We start from the raw sequence: 15,410 nt of genomic DNA on the forward strand, positions 1-15,410 counted from the left end.
CCCACACAAAACATTGTCTACTTATACAGACAACAGAGACTGCATATACAGACAACTGATACATGATGGTTGCTAATATGTGAATAGATTATCATGTGATTCTTGCTAGGCCATGATATTATTCACTAATTTTTAAATAAGGTCAATGTTCTTCCTCTTGAGATCTAGGGAAGCACACCTTTTTCAACATATCGTGAGTGAGCATTCCGTAACCTACAACCAACTTTGGTTGCTTTTACAACATAGCATATGAGGAAATATGAAGGTGGGTAGTAAAACTACGTGGAACATGAGTTTTTTTAGTCAAAATGAGGAAAAAAAATCTTTTTTCGTAAATAATTGATGAATGTTCATACATAAAAATACGAAGTACCTAAAAAATACTTTTAGTTGCTATTCAACCATTATGGAGTACGAACAGTCTAGTGAAGGTACGATACTCAAATATCGATCTCGATCTGAAGGACATTGTACATACTGTAGCAAATACTTTGATAAAAGCTATAATGCTCGTAGACATGAAAAGAACGATTGTGTTAAAAGTCACTTCCTTCAAATACTAAGTTGTGGCAAGTGTGGTAGGTGGATGACACGAAGAGAGAATTTAAAAAGACACTATAAAACTTGTAAAGTCAAGCTCGTTCAGGAGATAAAGTACATAGATGGAGACGATATGCTCGGGGACAGTATGTCTTACAATGAAATTGATAGAGCTAGTCTTAAAAGCGATTGTGTTAAAATCTCTCCAGGTCTTGAGAAAGGATATAGCTTAAATGGTGTTGGAGATATAAGTAAGGTAGAAGATAATGAAAGTAACATCTCCAGAAAAAGTGACAAGACGTCTTATAGTAGACTTCTACGGACTTTGGAATATTTTTTTTGGAAAATTAGCAAGTAAGCTTGATGCCAATGACGGTACTCCAATGTAAAAAAATTCGAAATACTGGGATATGCAAGATGAAGATGTCAGTGTGTTTGATAAAGATGTGGACAGCAGCGATGATGATGATGATACAAATTATCATAATCATTATTACAAAGATTTTCAGAATATGTTCAGCAAACAATCGAAGAAGATGGTGTCATCAAGTGAAATTGATTATATATCGTGGAAAGACCCGAACATGTTGGTGAACAGGTTGCGACTTTTACTTGTTTCGCAAGATGACGAAATTTTATCAGTTATCAAAGAAACGTGGGCTATTCTTGATGAACTTAGAATTTCAGGGTATATATAATAAGTTAGTAATGTTTATTGACTGACGGATTTTTATACTTTTGTATTTTTTGATATAAATATAATTTTAAAAATTGTTATTAAAATGTGTCGTTATTCATGCCCTAATAAAGTTTATGTGTTTGTTACTTTAAAGAATTGAGTTGAGTATGAATATATTAATATATATCTCTGTGTGTGTGTGTGTGTATGGAAAGTTTGCATTTTACTGTATGTAGATGATGGAAAATGAGTGTCGAAGAAGGAAGGAGTATGTAGAATTAAGTATCGATGATGGAAAATGAGTGTCGAATTGAGTGTCGATGGAAAATTAGTGTTGAATTGAGTGTCGACTATGGAAAATAAGTGCCGAATTGAGTTTAGATTATGGAAAGTGAGTGTTGAATTGAGTGTCGATGGTGGTTAATTTGCATTTGTGTGCATGTTAATGATGGAAAATGAGTGTTGACTCAAGTGCCTATGATGTAATATGAGTGTCAGTGATGACAAATAAGTGTAGAATTAACTTGCATCCAGCACTGTGTATGTGTAGCTAGGTTCTGAATGTTCAATATATTCCTGGTCCTATATAAATGTAGACTTTGCTGACATGTTCACTGACAGGATTATTTTACTAGTCGACGGTATGCTGTTAAATATCCGAATGTAAATAAATAATAGATTGTTAATTGACTTATTTTAGTTTTTGTGTGCTGAGTGGAGCCTAGTAGACTGATGGAAGTAAGTGGGGAGCTTAATGTAGAATGGAATTGTGTTGAGGAATATGTTGGTGACCCACAGTATGTGCATAAATCGAATGCTAGTGGTCTGATAATATTTTGGGTTATTTACGAAGATATTTATCGATGTGTGCTATGAATAGCTTAAAAATGTCTAGTAAAATTATAGAGTAGGTCTCTTGTTTCGGAGACTTTTGACGTAAGGCTTAACAAGGATCGACCCTGAAGGGATAGGATTTTGAAGATGCGTGGTACTGAGCATGTCTTTGCTGTAGCTATATCAGCACTGAAGCTCCCCTGAACTGTAGATGAGAAGTACAAAAAATAATTGACTTTGGACCTATCCTGGTATCGGATAAAATAATTTAGTCAAGTGTTGTAGAAATTTGGAGTCAGTTGGAGGTTATGTGTAGCTGTACATAATAAAATTTACATTTGAGTAGTTTAAATTTTGTTTGGATTCTGAAAGTTCCATTGATTACAGACTCTTGCTCCTCTTGTAGGTCTAAATGAACCTTGTATGTATGATGTGCGATTAGTTGTTTGAATATATAATTTAAATTCTTATTCCTTGAAATTCCTAATTTTTTTTAAAGTAATAACAATGGATGATGTATTGCCTTGCGTATTATACAAGCGGACACTGCTATTTAAGCGAGTCTTAGACAGCAGGTCCCTCAGTCCACCTCTTGTACTGGTACAGTGCAGATCTGATGAATTGACTTGTCTGCATATAAGTATGGTATATGAATATTGATGTGTATCCGAACTCAATGGTAGCAACGTCGAAATTGGTACTAATCCCAATGGTGGCGGGGTCAACGACTGCAGAGATTTTGACGGAGGGTCTCGCGTCTTCACCGGGGTCCCTGACGACGGAGGCGATGATGACGAAGCAGAGCCCTATTACAACGATGAGGGAAGCTCCGGAGATTCCGATGGTAACGAAGCTACCATCTCCAGAGATCCCGATGATGGCTGTATCTACTGTCTCTTCACTCCAAGAGACTTCAATGTGTTCATTATCGAACGCAGAGGAGACTCCGATACCTGCAAATACACCGCATTTCGTAAATAAAACATTTTGTGAGCAATTCCCAGCTTATGCATCAATCGTGTATACTTCAGATTCTTTGACAACCAGTACAGATGATCTGTCAATGTCGACTGGGAAATCTCCAGCTCATGGAACATACGGGACTTCGTCGCCTACAACAGCAGTGCACATTGAAAGTAATATACTTTCCGAGCCGTCGGTGACTAACGGTCTAACGACGAGACATCTGTGTACGTACTGTAGCAAAAGTTTTAAATACCGACAACATGCAAGAAGACATGAAAATCATGTCTGTAGAAGAAACGTTAATCGTTTGACATTTCCGTGTGAGCCATGTGGTGTACATTTCACAAACAAAAGTAATTTGATTAGGCATTGTAAAAGCAAAGTTCATTTGCAAGTTGTACATCAGGGAAGCGATGGTAATTGCGATGAGTATCTGTATCAGTGCCGCTACTGTGGTAAACGTTTTGAACGAGTACGAAGTACACGCATCCATGAAAGGCATGGCTGCAGAAGAAATCTTGACCGTGTAAAATTTCTGTGTGAGATGTGCGGTGTACAGGTTACACAAAGATTTTACTTGAAAAAACATTATAAATTTTGTAAAGGAAGGTCTCTAGCATCAACATTTCTGGTCCTCTAAGGTCTTACACTCCTAAACTGATGTATCGTGATCTGTATGAATTATTTGTATTTTTTCACTCTTAATACGAACTATAATAATTTATTTTAATAATATTGAATGTCACATGGACTGAGAAATGTAAAAAATATATATACAGTGTCAGATTTTAATGTGTATAAATGTACAATTTTAAATAAATTATAGGATTAAAGAGTTTTTTATTTATACTTCTCTAGCCTACACCGTTTATCTTAATGCAATAAACTAAATGAGACCCGTAATTTAGGTCGAATTTGTAATGCGCGTTTTGTCTTGTTTGTGTGTATTATTTTTTTATCAATAATGCTGAAGACAGTTTTTTTTGCTAAAATTATTTTTGACTCATGTCATCTGCATTCTTAAGATTTTTTAAGGGAGATGTTTTGGTAAAGTGCTGATACATGTAATACCATAACATTAGAGCAAATCTGATAGGAACTTGATTTATTTTTTCTGAGAAATAATTTATTACTCCCCGAAATAAAACTAAGAGACTTGAGGAAAAATTATGGTCCTAAATCATAAACTGTCATATAGTGGTGTACACTACGGTGGTAATATTAAAAAATTAAAGAATGTTAATCAATTAATTGACCACACTTCGGAGTAAGCTGGTGCACTGGATGGGCTGTATCAGTAAGATTCTGGATAGGTGGTAAACGGTTCTTCGTCCAAGTTACTCACTCCTTTGTTGCTGATTACTAACATTAATTTTTAAAACATGAAAAAAAAAAAATATTTATACTGGCCGGGGTCTTGATTTAAAATATTTTTCCGCTTATAATTATCGGAGTATCGACTTTCACAGTATGGTATGTAGGGTTCGACTCCTCTCGTATATGTGCTACAATTTTTTTTTTGTTGGTAGCAAGTTATACATGCGTAAGCTAATTTTCTGCTCTGGTTCAGTGATGTATACTTTGAAGTGGTTCCAGCAAGTACTTTACGTATGCTGGATTACGATTTCACTGGAGTTTTACGTGAAATGGGTTGGAAGGCTAGCGACGTGATGTATTCATGTCTCGAACAAACATATGACTGTCGCAGCATTCTGCTAGCTTGCGTAGGAAAAATACATAGATGCTTCATTGACTGAGATAGGTATCGAACTCTTCGTTATTGCCCTATGGGTGACTAGCACTTGTCGTTTGACCTATCTCCTCTAACCCTCTTTTACTATGTAATATAGATGGGACATGGTTGTTTTCAGAGATGAAGGTTAAAATATATTGGGTAAAGAGTCCTTTGTAGAAATTACTAGGTGTGGTAATTATGTTAGTCGAAGTAATACTTTAATAAAACACGTAAAAATAACGAGATGATTTTTTTCTCTATTGTGTAAACAAATCATTGATAGGATGGATTTGTATGTAGAACTAGAAGTATATCACATCTCTTGAAGAACACTGCATGGTATATAATGAAAGACTCTTGGGTTCAATACACTATACCATAGGTGTAAAGGATGAAGTGATGATTTTTTGTTCTATATAATTAAATAATTTAATTGAGTTTGGGATGTTTGGATAATGTGATAAATAATAAAACTGGACACACTAGCTTTTACAGAAAATGAGAATGGAGCTAACCATGTCTAGAAAACAATAGAGAATATTGTGAAGCTCACAAGATCATAGATTGTGGTAAATCTCTGACAACTGAAATGAGGAAACTAAATCTTAAATGTGTGATATTGATGCAGCTCCTGGTATTATAACTGGTCACCACGGTGATGATGACTTTGCGTATGTGATAGTGACACGAACGCGGAGATTTTAAGACTATAAATAACATATATGTACAGAAGATGGGAGTCGTAGCATGACAGACCAATTGTTCATTGAGAGTCAATCCAAATGATGGGATCATAGGCTAAATCTTCTACTTTGTTCGTGAAATGATGATAATTTTTACGTCCTCAAAGAAACATGAACTAAGAAATGCGTGGTTTATAGAATAAAACCTACTTTTTCTAATCTGATGTATATTATTGGGAATACATATACAATTTACTATGAGTTTTATTAAATACCATTCTTACATACGTACTTTCAAGCTGTTGACGCCTACAGTGTACATAAAGTATATACAATATTTACGTACCTGGTTTTTTGTTTAACGTGTATATTTTGTATTTTTAAATTTGATTTTGTTAAAGAACAATGACTGAAATGATGTGTGTTATAAACTATAAGTCCTTCTATAACTGATGTGATTTATGATGCTGAGAAATTTTGAGGATGGTATGAGAAATAGGATGTAAATATGATGGTATGAGCAATAGGATGTAAAAATGATGTGTCATTGGCTTGATACTACGCTTGAATGAAATTTAAATGATACCTTGAGATGAAAGCTACAAGTGCGTGCATTGCGTGTCCATTTCATTTGTCGAATTTTCTTCCAAAAGTGTTACCTTATTTTGGTGTGCTTCTTCTTTCAATGATGTTTTTACTCGAGTATTATAGTAATTGGTTCTTGATTTGACTAGCGTATTATTCCAACCGATGCATGTATATATGCGAGTCCTAGACAGCAGGTCACTCAGTTTGATACTGACGACAACGACGGTGTAAGGATCACCTAGTTTGATTCTTCTGGTGCATAAGACACGTAATTACCTGTTCTTGTGAACACGATGGCATCTTTACTATCTAAAACGCTGAACTTGATGGACGACGCACCATCGACTACGGGAACCCTGACGTCAGCTACGTCGGAGAAGGTGCAGATCCCCGTCGGCAACGACGACGTCATCACAAGAGGAGACTTCAACAGTCACGATACCGTCAGCAGGAGAGACTTTAATGCCGGTGGTGCTGGCTACACAGGAAAACTCTACGAACTTCGTTTCGTCCTCGATGGAAACTTCAATGACTGGTGATTCGGGAAAAACTATCGAACATCGATGCTGTTACTGCGACAAGATTTTCTCAAACAACAGCAATGCTCGACGACACGAGAAGAGATAATGTGTTAAGAATCCTCCTCGCAAAATATTTAGCTGTAACAAATGTCGTAAGCAATTTGCAAGGCAAGATAAGTTGAAAAGACACCCGAAGACATGTAGAGGTCCTGCTGTGCGGCAGAAAGTAAAGGTTTCTATACAACAACGATGCATCAATGTGCATATGAGTATGCCTGGAGATGACGCAACTGCTGCAAAAACATCATCTGGTTCGGGTCTGAAAGGATCGGCTTCATCACCACGGTATTCTTGCAGCTACTGTGATATGCCGTTCACATTTTCCCATGATGCACGCAGACATGAACGGAGTAAATGCAAGAAGAATCCATCTCGTATAATGTTTCGCTGTGATGGGTGTCATGAATGGTTTACACGTATTGATAGTTTGCGACGACATGTGAAAAAATGCAACGGTAAAGTCCGTGTGTCTACTGAAGAACTACCTGTAGAAATTTCGACTCCTCGCTTTAGATTGGAGACTCGTAAGAGAACAAGCAAGAAAACCGATGTGCAGCAACCGATTGGTATGGCGTCTGAACATGAAAATAAACCTAAGACTGTGTTCGGCGCATTACAAGTGAATGATAATGGGTTCTACTTGGCGCAGTCTGCATTTCGTGGAACATTGAAAGACTACTATTATCTAAATACGTTAGGTGAGTCGAAAGACATTTGTAATTTTCTTGATGATATCAGAGAGGACATAATCAATCAGCTTACTGATGACGTAGCAACAAATGGACCATTAAAATATAACTTGTGGTTGGACTGTATATATGGAAAGCCGTATCCATTCGAAGACGAAGTGAAGAAGTGTGCATTCAAGACATCGGCTGTAGTAATTTACAATTCTGACGATGTGAAGCAAACTGTTAAAAGCGGTATCCAGAAACTATGTCAAGAGTAGGAGAACTATGTGTGTAAAGGTTCTGGCTGGACTCTGTCTAGTATAAACCGATTGGAGCTAAGAATTAGTCATTTCACGTCTATGCGGACCTAAATTTTTATAAGATTGCTGGCTTTCGTAAGTATTCGTGTAGTAGAATATATATTATGTAATAAAATTTATTTTGTGAAAGAACTTGTGTTGTTTTTTTTCTCGAACCTGTCATTATTATGTTAAATTGTTACATTTAATTTTTTCATCGTCCAGAATCTTACCAAGGGCCTAAGACGATCTAATTAATCAGTATATTGTTTGCAAATTTATTTAATGAATTTTGAACTTTTTCCTGAATTTCTAGGTTAACTATTACGAATTTCCAAGATGACATTAGTAATAGATTATAGAATGATGGTAGTAGAGGATTTAAAGTCTCTTTAAGAATTGTGAACACAATTTATTGAAATTATTATTTTTATATAAAATTTAATGTTTTGCACTAACCAGGAATCGAACCAAGGATGTGAATCGATCGAATCAATATGTAAAATAATAAGTTAATTTTTGAATGAATTTTGGAATTTTTCCCGAATTTCTAGCTAAATAATTACACGATTCCAAGATGGCGTCTGTATGACAATATGGCGGGTGTCACAGTAATATTAATAAATGATTACTGCACTCTAGCGGGTAAGAATTAAACTAACATGGCGTCAGCGCACTCTAGCCAACGATAACAAGATGGTGGTCTCCAGCATACGAAGACAAGATGGCTGACATGACGTCATACTACCTGATGATATGTATACTTTGACATAAGTGGTGGGGGTCAGTCTGCCAGCAGCCACTATGGGGGAAGAATCGTCGCCATTTTAATTTTTTTGCCCTCACCGGGTTCGAACCGAGGACTCCGAGCTCCGTGTCGTAATTGTTTGTTTTTTATTATTTTTCATTAAAATTTTATTAGTTGAATTTTTTTATAATTTTTAAAAAAAATTTCATTAAAATCGGATAATAAATAAAAAAGTTAAAGATGGCGAGCGTAACGGAAATTGCAATGGTGACGTCATAATTCAAAATGGCGGAAAACAAAATGGTTGAATGTTCGAGAAAACAAAATGACGTCATCCAAGATGGTGGATCCAAGATGGCGGATCCAAAATGGCCGCCGGGGTCAAGGTCAAGGTCAAAGCTCCCTACTAGTGGCTTAGAGCATCTTGACCTTGGGGGAATTTAAGCCACTATGGGGACATTTCTAACCCCTGGTATTTTTGAGGACTAAAAAGGGAATTTTTCCCTCTAAACGGGAATTTTTCCCTCGAAAACGGGATTTTTTTTCTTAAAACGAGAATTTTTGAGTCATTTTGAGTCATTTTTGAGGAATTTTGAGTCAAAAATGGCCGCCGTGACGTCACAATCCAATATGGCGGTCGGCACCACAGGCACCACAGCCAGAAGCCAGGCGCAGGACCGGCTATCCTATACTACTATCGTCATTTGAGCTCTCGTGCAATTGGTGAATATGTCTCTTTAGCAGGGCTATGTACCAAGGAAATGAATATAGCCACAATAATTCCTGTGCCGAAAAAACAAAATTCAATCAAGGGAGAAGATTTTAGACCCATTGACATGTTACCGATGCTAGAAAAAGTGTTGGAAAAAGTTGTGTACACTCAACTCCTGAAGTTCCGTAAAGATAATCATATATTAATAAGCAACCAGTCTGGCTTTCGGGAATATCACTCAACAGAAGCAGCAGTCCAACATGTCATTAACTACTGGAAATTGAAGCAAGATAATAAAATGAAGTCAGTTGCAGTATTTGTGGACTTGAAAAGAGCTTTCGAGACGGTGGACAGTTGTATACTAATTAGGAAGTTGGAGATATATGGCTGGGGTGGAATCAGTTATACAGTGGTTGAAAATTTTTTAAACTATAGGTACCAAGTTGTTAAAAATGCTGTGTCAATTTCAAAAAAACTTAAAATCGATTATGGAGTTTCCCAAGTCAGTGTATTAGGGCCATTGTTGTTTATTCTTTATATAAATGTAAAATAAATAAATAATAAAAAATATAACGTAATAAAAAACTGTGAAATTCATCTATTTGCTGACGATACATTAATTTATTGCTCAGCAAAGATAAATGTGAAGCTATTGAAAAAACAAATAAAGATATGATATGCATCAAAAACTGGCTTTGTGAAAACAAACTCAAATATCGAAACCCAAATGTATGATTACAGGTGCAGAGAATGGTCCTAATCAAGAAATAGTGATAGGTGAAGAAGGAACAATTGAGTTGTGTAACATATAAATATCTTGGTGTTCTCATAGGCAACTTTTTGACAATGAGGTCCCATGCAGAATCAGTTATTAAAAAGGTAGCTCGTAAAGTGGGCATACTAACGAGGCTAAAGCATAAGTTAACTAGGCAAAGTAAATTAACAGTGTATAATTCCATCATACTACCTCATCTAAACTACTGTGCTTCTGTCATGCACTTTGCAGATCAAAGCTTCAAAGCCAGATTGCAAGTATTACAGAACAGGGCAATGCGAGCTATACTGTTGAAAGATGGGTACGAGAAAATTGATGTTATGCTAGAGTAATTGTGTTTGCTAAGTGTCCGTGAATTTCTTTATTACAATTGTATGATTTTTATATTTTAGATTAATATTGGAGTCTTGCCAAAATATTTAAGCAATAGGTTAGAAAAAAATTCAAATGTACATTCTTATGCCACAATTAAATGCAATAAGTTCCATTTGCAATATAGGAGGACTGCTTCAGCTCAACAGTCAATCTATGCTAAAGTTCTCCAGTAATACAACAATTTGCCAGTTTACATTAGAGAATGTCCACATTTAAAAATGTCCAGGAAACACGAAAATATTTGTTATGCAAAAGACAGCAATGACTCGAATACCAACTTATAAGTCGGGTGGTGTATATATGTATACACCAAGGTGATTTTGTATGTATACGATGTAATAATATTGTCAGTATTGAATGCATGAAACCTATGTTTTATTTTTATGTGATTACTAGCTGACCCGGCAGACTTCGTACTGCCTAATTAAATTGCAATAAAGTCCTGTCAAATGATTTGTAATGTGACATCTTTTTGTTCCTACATATTTTAAAGTCGGGGCAAAAAATTCTCCTGAACAGAACCGTCACCCTGGTGATAGGGTGTTGTTAATAAGAAATATAATTAAATAAAACATATAAATAAAAAGATAAAAAATAAGTAATCTCTTTATTGTTAATCATGTGAAACATAATAATTTTTATTTTCATTGTAGTGCATGATTAGATCGGTAATTAGCTTGGTTTGTAGCATTTCGGGTTCTTCTACCTAAATTGATTCGTCTAATAGGAGGCATATCTATATTATAGATTATTTTGTCACATGCAATAATTAGCGATCATAGGTAAATAAACACTGCACAAAACACTATACAGGTAAGAATTTGTTTCGTGTATAAGTTGACAAAAGTAAACTCATTAGGGTAGGTAACCTAAAATCCAAGAAAAAAAAACACTGACATTGACAGTTTGTTGTTGTTTAAACTTTTTTTTAATTTGATATGACTTGGAGTCAAATCCTTCAAGCCGTATTTAAAATAGGGAAAAGAAATAATAAAAACTTAAACTTATAAAATACTTTTGGTAACGCTGGTTTTGTTTGACTGATGTAATGACTTGAAAACTGATGCATTTTAAAGTAAAACAAATAAAATAATATCGCGAAGCCGACCAAATTGAACTATTCGATTTCGGTTTATTTTAGTTTTATCTGTGCTCCAACGCACACTGTTTTGATAGATATGATTGAACGTTGTACAGAGGAAATAAAGTGCAAATTGACTCTTTGACGTTAGGAACATACCTACATTGTTTAAACAACAATGAGTGCTCGTTTTAGTTAGAAAACGTTTGTATGGGAAAAAGAAAAGGGCTGGTTTTAGGGTTTTTCCGGCAATTATTCGAATTTTTCTCGCCGTAAAAGCCACCTTTGAACTTCAACGAACATTAAAAAAAAATTTGGCCAAATTGGTCCAGCCGTTGTTGAGTTATGCGCTTACCAACAAATTTTGCGATTCATTTTTATATTATAGATGTTAGCCTCTGTGCTATCAACAACAATAAACAATAAACTTGGTGCTTGCAAATGGAGATGAGTCATGCTGGGAGTTGGGCATTAATCAACATCCTTCGCTGCACTACGTGAGCAGAACTCATTAGTGAATAAACCCGGCGGAGACCTTTAGAAGCCTCTCTACACACGAACCTTGAACGAAATAAGCATAATTATTTTAAAAACCTGTAATTTTACAGACGCAAGGAAATGTGCACATACATCCAGTTCAGGATAAATATTACCCCAGGGCATAAAAAAAAAATTGTTTCGACAACTTTTCGCAGTTGTTTCAACAGACACCACACTATTTGAACTTGCTGCACCAGACATTGGACGGCAACGTGCTTTCGTTAGCTCAGCTGCAGACGACCGAACAAACACACGTCGAACTTCAGTAGTATAAAAAGAGCGCTAACTCTCCTCGAATTGCATCCGTCTCTCAAGCAAGCAGGTAGAAATGGCAGCGAAGATATTGGTCGTCGTAGTTCTAGTGGCCTGCGTGTTGCAGGTAACATTTACACCATTGTACTTCTACATATACAAAATGCAATAGAATGCTGGCAATGAATATAATAATTATTTTAAAGTCTTAGTTATCAATTATTGGAGTTCATAGTCAACAACGAATAAAAATATATATTGAGACATTCGGAATGTGCTTGACATAAATGTTTACAACTTTTAATAAAAACGGTTATTATTTTAACTCTAGTACTGAAAAAGGGTGTTAGGGAGGTGATATGATAAGTGCGAAGCTTCCTGGCGATTCTAGCGCAAGGCTCTGATCGGCGCGCAGTCTTATCGTTATCCATAGAGTAACTATGAGTCTGAAAGGGGACCCTTGCATTTGATGGCGTAGAAATTATGATAAATGAGTAATACACGCACCTATGGTGCTTTCGAGACTCTAAACCGGAATTATTCCGAAAGCCTTCGTTTCATCCATTTTAATTTTAAAGAAAGGTTCAAAATCAAAATCTGGTAATCGAATTGCCAATCTGATACGATCATATATTTATACGCTTTTCTAAAGCAGTTTTCTTTAACCACATAGGTTCTTCTGAAGCTCGGAACACTGTATAGCATTTGTGTGAGGCGATGCTTTTCATTCAAAGGAGTTGACTTGAACGAAAGAACTTTTGACACTCTGATTTCAAATGTTATGTTTGGTTTATGCGTGCATATTTTATTTGAAAATTAATGCCCAAGTATCTTACATAATGTTAAAAATTGCAAAATGTAGGCTATTTAAAAAAAATCTTTTACGATCCATACTATATATATGCAGTAAGCTGTCATTGTGCAGACGTAACATTTATGCAGCTAGAAAGCAACATTTTTATTGGTTATAGCCTAATTTATAAACGAATTCAGTATTTTTTCTGAACACTCTACAGGAAGAAGTATTGTTTTACGAACCTTCACACGCCGTAGATTTGTATCGAGAGTAAAATGTTTCGTTATACCCAATAATATCCTAATACGAGCAATTTTTTTTTGCCACTAATTAAAGGTTGTGTAGAGGCTACAATTTATTTTTGCTGCAGAAACCATAGTTTTGTTTTACAGTGTGAGGATAAAATTTTAGCTTTAGTGGTCACGAAAATATTTCAGATAGGTTTATATAACTTAAGTTAAAATCCAAATTGTTTTTCCGAATTATTTTTATACAATTTATCAAGTCGAAAGCAGCGTATTCCCTATGATTCAAACACCCTTATATATATACATTCACTTTCAATACAACAGAACTCTAAACGTTTATAACATTGTAACTTAAAGCATCCCTTAGTTCCAATAATAATTACGATCAATTAAATAACGACTTACTGTAACTTGGTGTTGTATAAATGAATAATTAAAATAGCTTTAACTAAAATAATGCAAAATATTACTACACAATCTTTGAGGAAAGCAACTTTATTGAATTCGAAAGAAATTTAAATCTTGTACATAAGGAATTTTGGCATTAACAGGTTACCAATAATATTTTCAGAGCTGTAATGTGGTAACGCAATAAATTAAGATATAAGCAATCGAGAAAAGAAACCGTTAATGTATCAGGGCAGCTACATTTATCCTAGTAGTTAATTAAGTTTACGAATATTAATTTAGCCCCATATCCAAGAATTGGAACACTGTTCTGTTGACCCATAAAATGTTACACAAGACTTTTAGTGCAAGTTGCGCCTAAACATTTGAAAAACCTAAAACGTCGAGGATAAATCCCAATCAACTAACATTTTATCTTGGGGCAGTTAAGAATTTGGGTCATCATTTCTGACTAAGCTTTCGCGAAACTGTTTTCAGCCTACCTTGTGAGGATACCGCGCAGTCATGCTAGGTCAGTAAAACATTCGTCGTAAAGGATTGATAGAGATCATAGAGTGAACGATGAATAGAATGAGTGAGTTGGCAATTCTATGCACCACGCCAGGATATTCGTTATTGCGTAGGCAAACATTGATTTTTCCTACATTGACAATAGTAATATACAATTCTAGTACGGGATGTTCGTCAAGAAGACATTTAAAATGCAAGTAAGATGAAATATATAGTTCATCAGATTTTATTTGCATAATTGTTTGAGTTATATAGTAGTGTGGCGATATGTCTACGTTCACATCAAAATATATTCGGGGCATTTTTGGTATTAATCATTCATATTGATTGGTCAAGTGAGTGTGTCACATGCTTATGGGCACAATAGATTTTGGCAACAAAAATTTCGCTACCACGCTGTCCACCTATAGACTCTACCTATAGAATAGTCAATCTGTGGTAGATACATTTGTATTTAGCCGATAAAATTTTTCTTTATTTTATATTTTAAAAAAACCTTTGTTCATGTTTGAGACCTTTTATAATTGAGAAATTATACGTGAGTTAAGTTCTTTCCAAACTTGGATGGTACAGTGGGAATGTGGCTGCTTTCCTATCAAACCTAAGCGATTCAGTTGGAAATATCCGTGCCGTGTAAAAATTTGATTCTACCAACAAAAAAACAATAGGAAATAGACTACTGCAGTATTTTTTTACGGAATGTCTCGGTGGTAACTTTTTAACCCCTTCGAAATACAACCATCTCTATGAACTGATAATTTTTTTTACAGGCGATGTTGGAGCTGTCATCAGCCACCACCTCCAACAGCACCAGCAGTGCCAACAGCACTGCCGAAAACATTACCTCCGCAATCAACAGCACTGCGGCTAACATTACGTCTCAGATAAAAAACGACATCAACAAAACTGAAAGTGCCATTTCTAGTGGCATGGCTTCCATGGCCAACGCTTTTAATTCGCTTTTTGGTTGATTTTTTATTTTGGGTACAAGCAATATGATGAAGAATGAATTTATTTCCACCAACTAAAGTTTAACTCACACCCTACCTTCCGTTATATCCTTGAATGTTGTTCCATAACAATGTAGTCGCTCTTGAAATTGAATAAATCTGTAGCTATTTAATTTTTTTCTCACAATTTCATTGTCTATTATACGATCCCTACAGGTGTGGTGAAACATCTTTATGATTGATGCTGCAGTAATATCAAGGGACGTGACGTTTACACGTGTTCATGTTGTGTATAGATCTTGGAGGTAAGATGTTAGGGGCTGGGTTCGACAATTTTAGCGAAGTTAATAATTAATTTCAACATCAGAACGATCACCCGCCATTCGCGACTGGATAGCAACACATTTGTGGTTAAAATGAAGTTCAATGATAATTCGTT

The 15,410-nt window shown here is 35.4% G+C and overlaps 1 long non-coding RNA gene across 1 annotated transcript; it reads left to right on the forward strand.

Moving 5' to 3' along the window:
- Nucleotides 1–12,046: 12,046 nt before the first annotated feature.
- Nucleotides 12,047–15,144, forward strand: LOC134529556 (uncharacterized). The gene is made up of 2 exons (XR_010074627.1): nt 12,047–12,186; nt 14,792–15,144. It is a non-coding gene; the product is annotated as an uncharacterized LOC134529556 (long non-coding RNA).
- The last annotated feature ends 266 nt before the right edge of the window (nt 15,145–15,410 follow it).

Source organism: Bacillus rossius, chromosome 1 (assembly GCF_032445375.1).
Source record: "Bacillus rossius redtenbacheri isolate Brsri chromosome 1, Brsri_v3, whole genome shotgun sequence".
NCBI classification, from domain to species: domain Eukaryota; kingdom Metazoa; phylum Arthropoda; class Insecta; order Phasmatodea; family Bacillidae; genus Bacillus; species Bacillus rossius.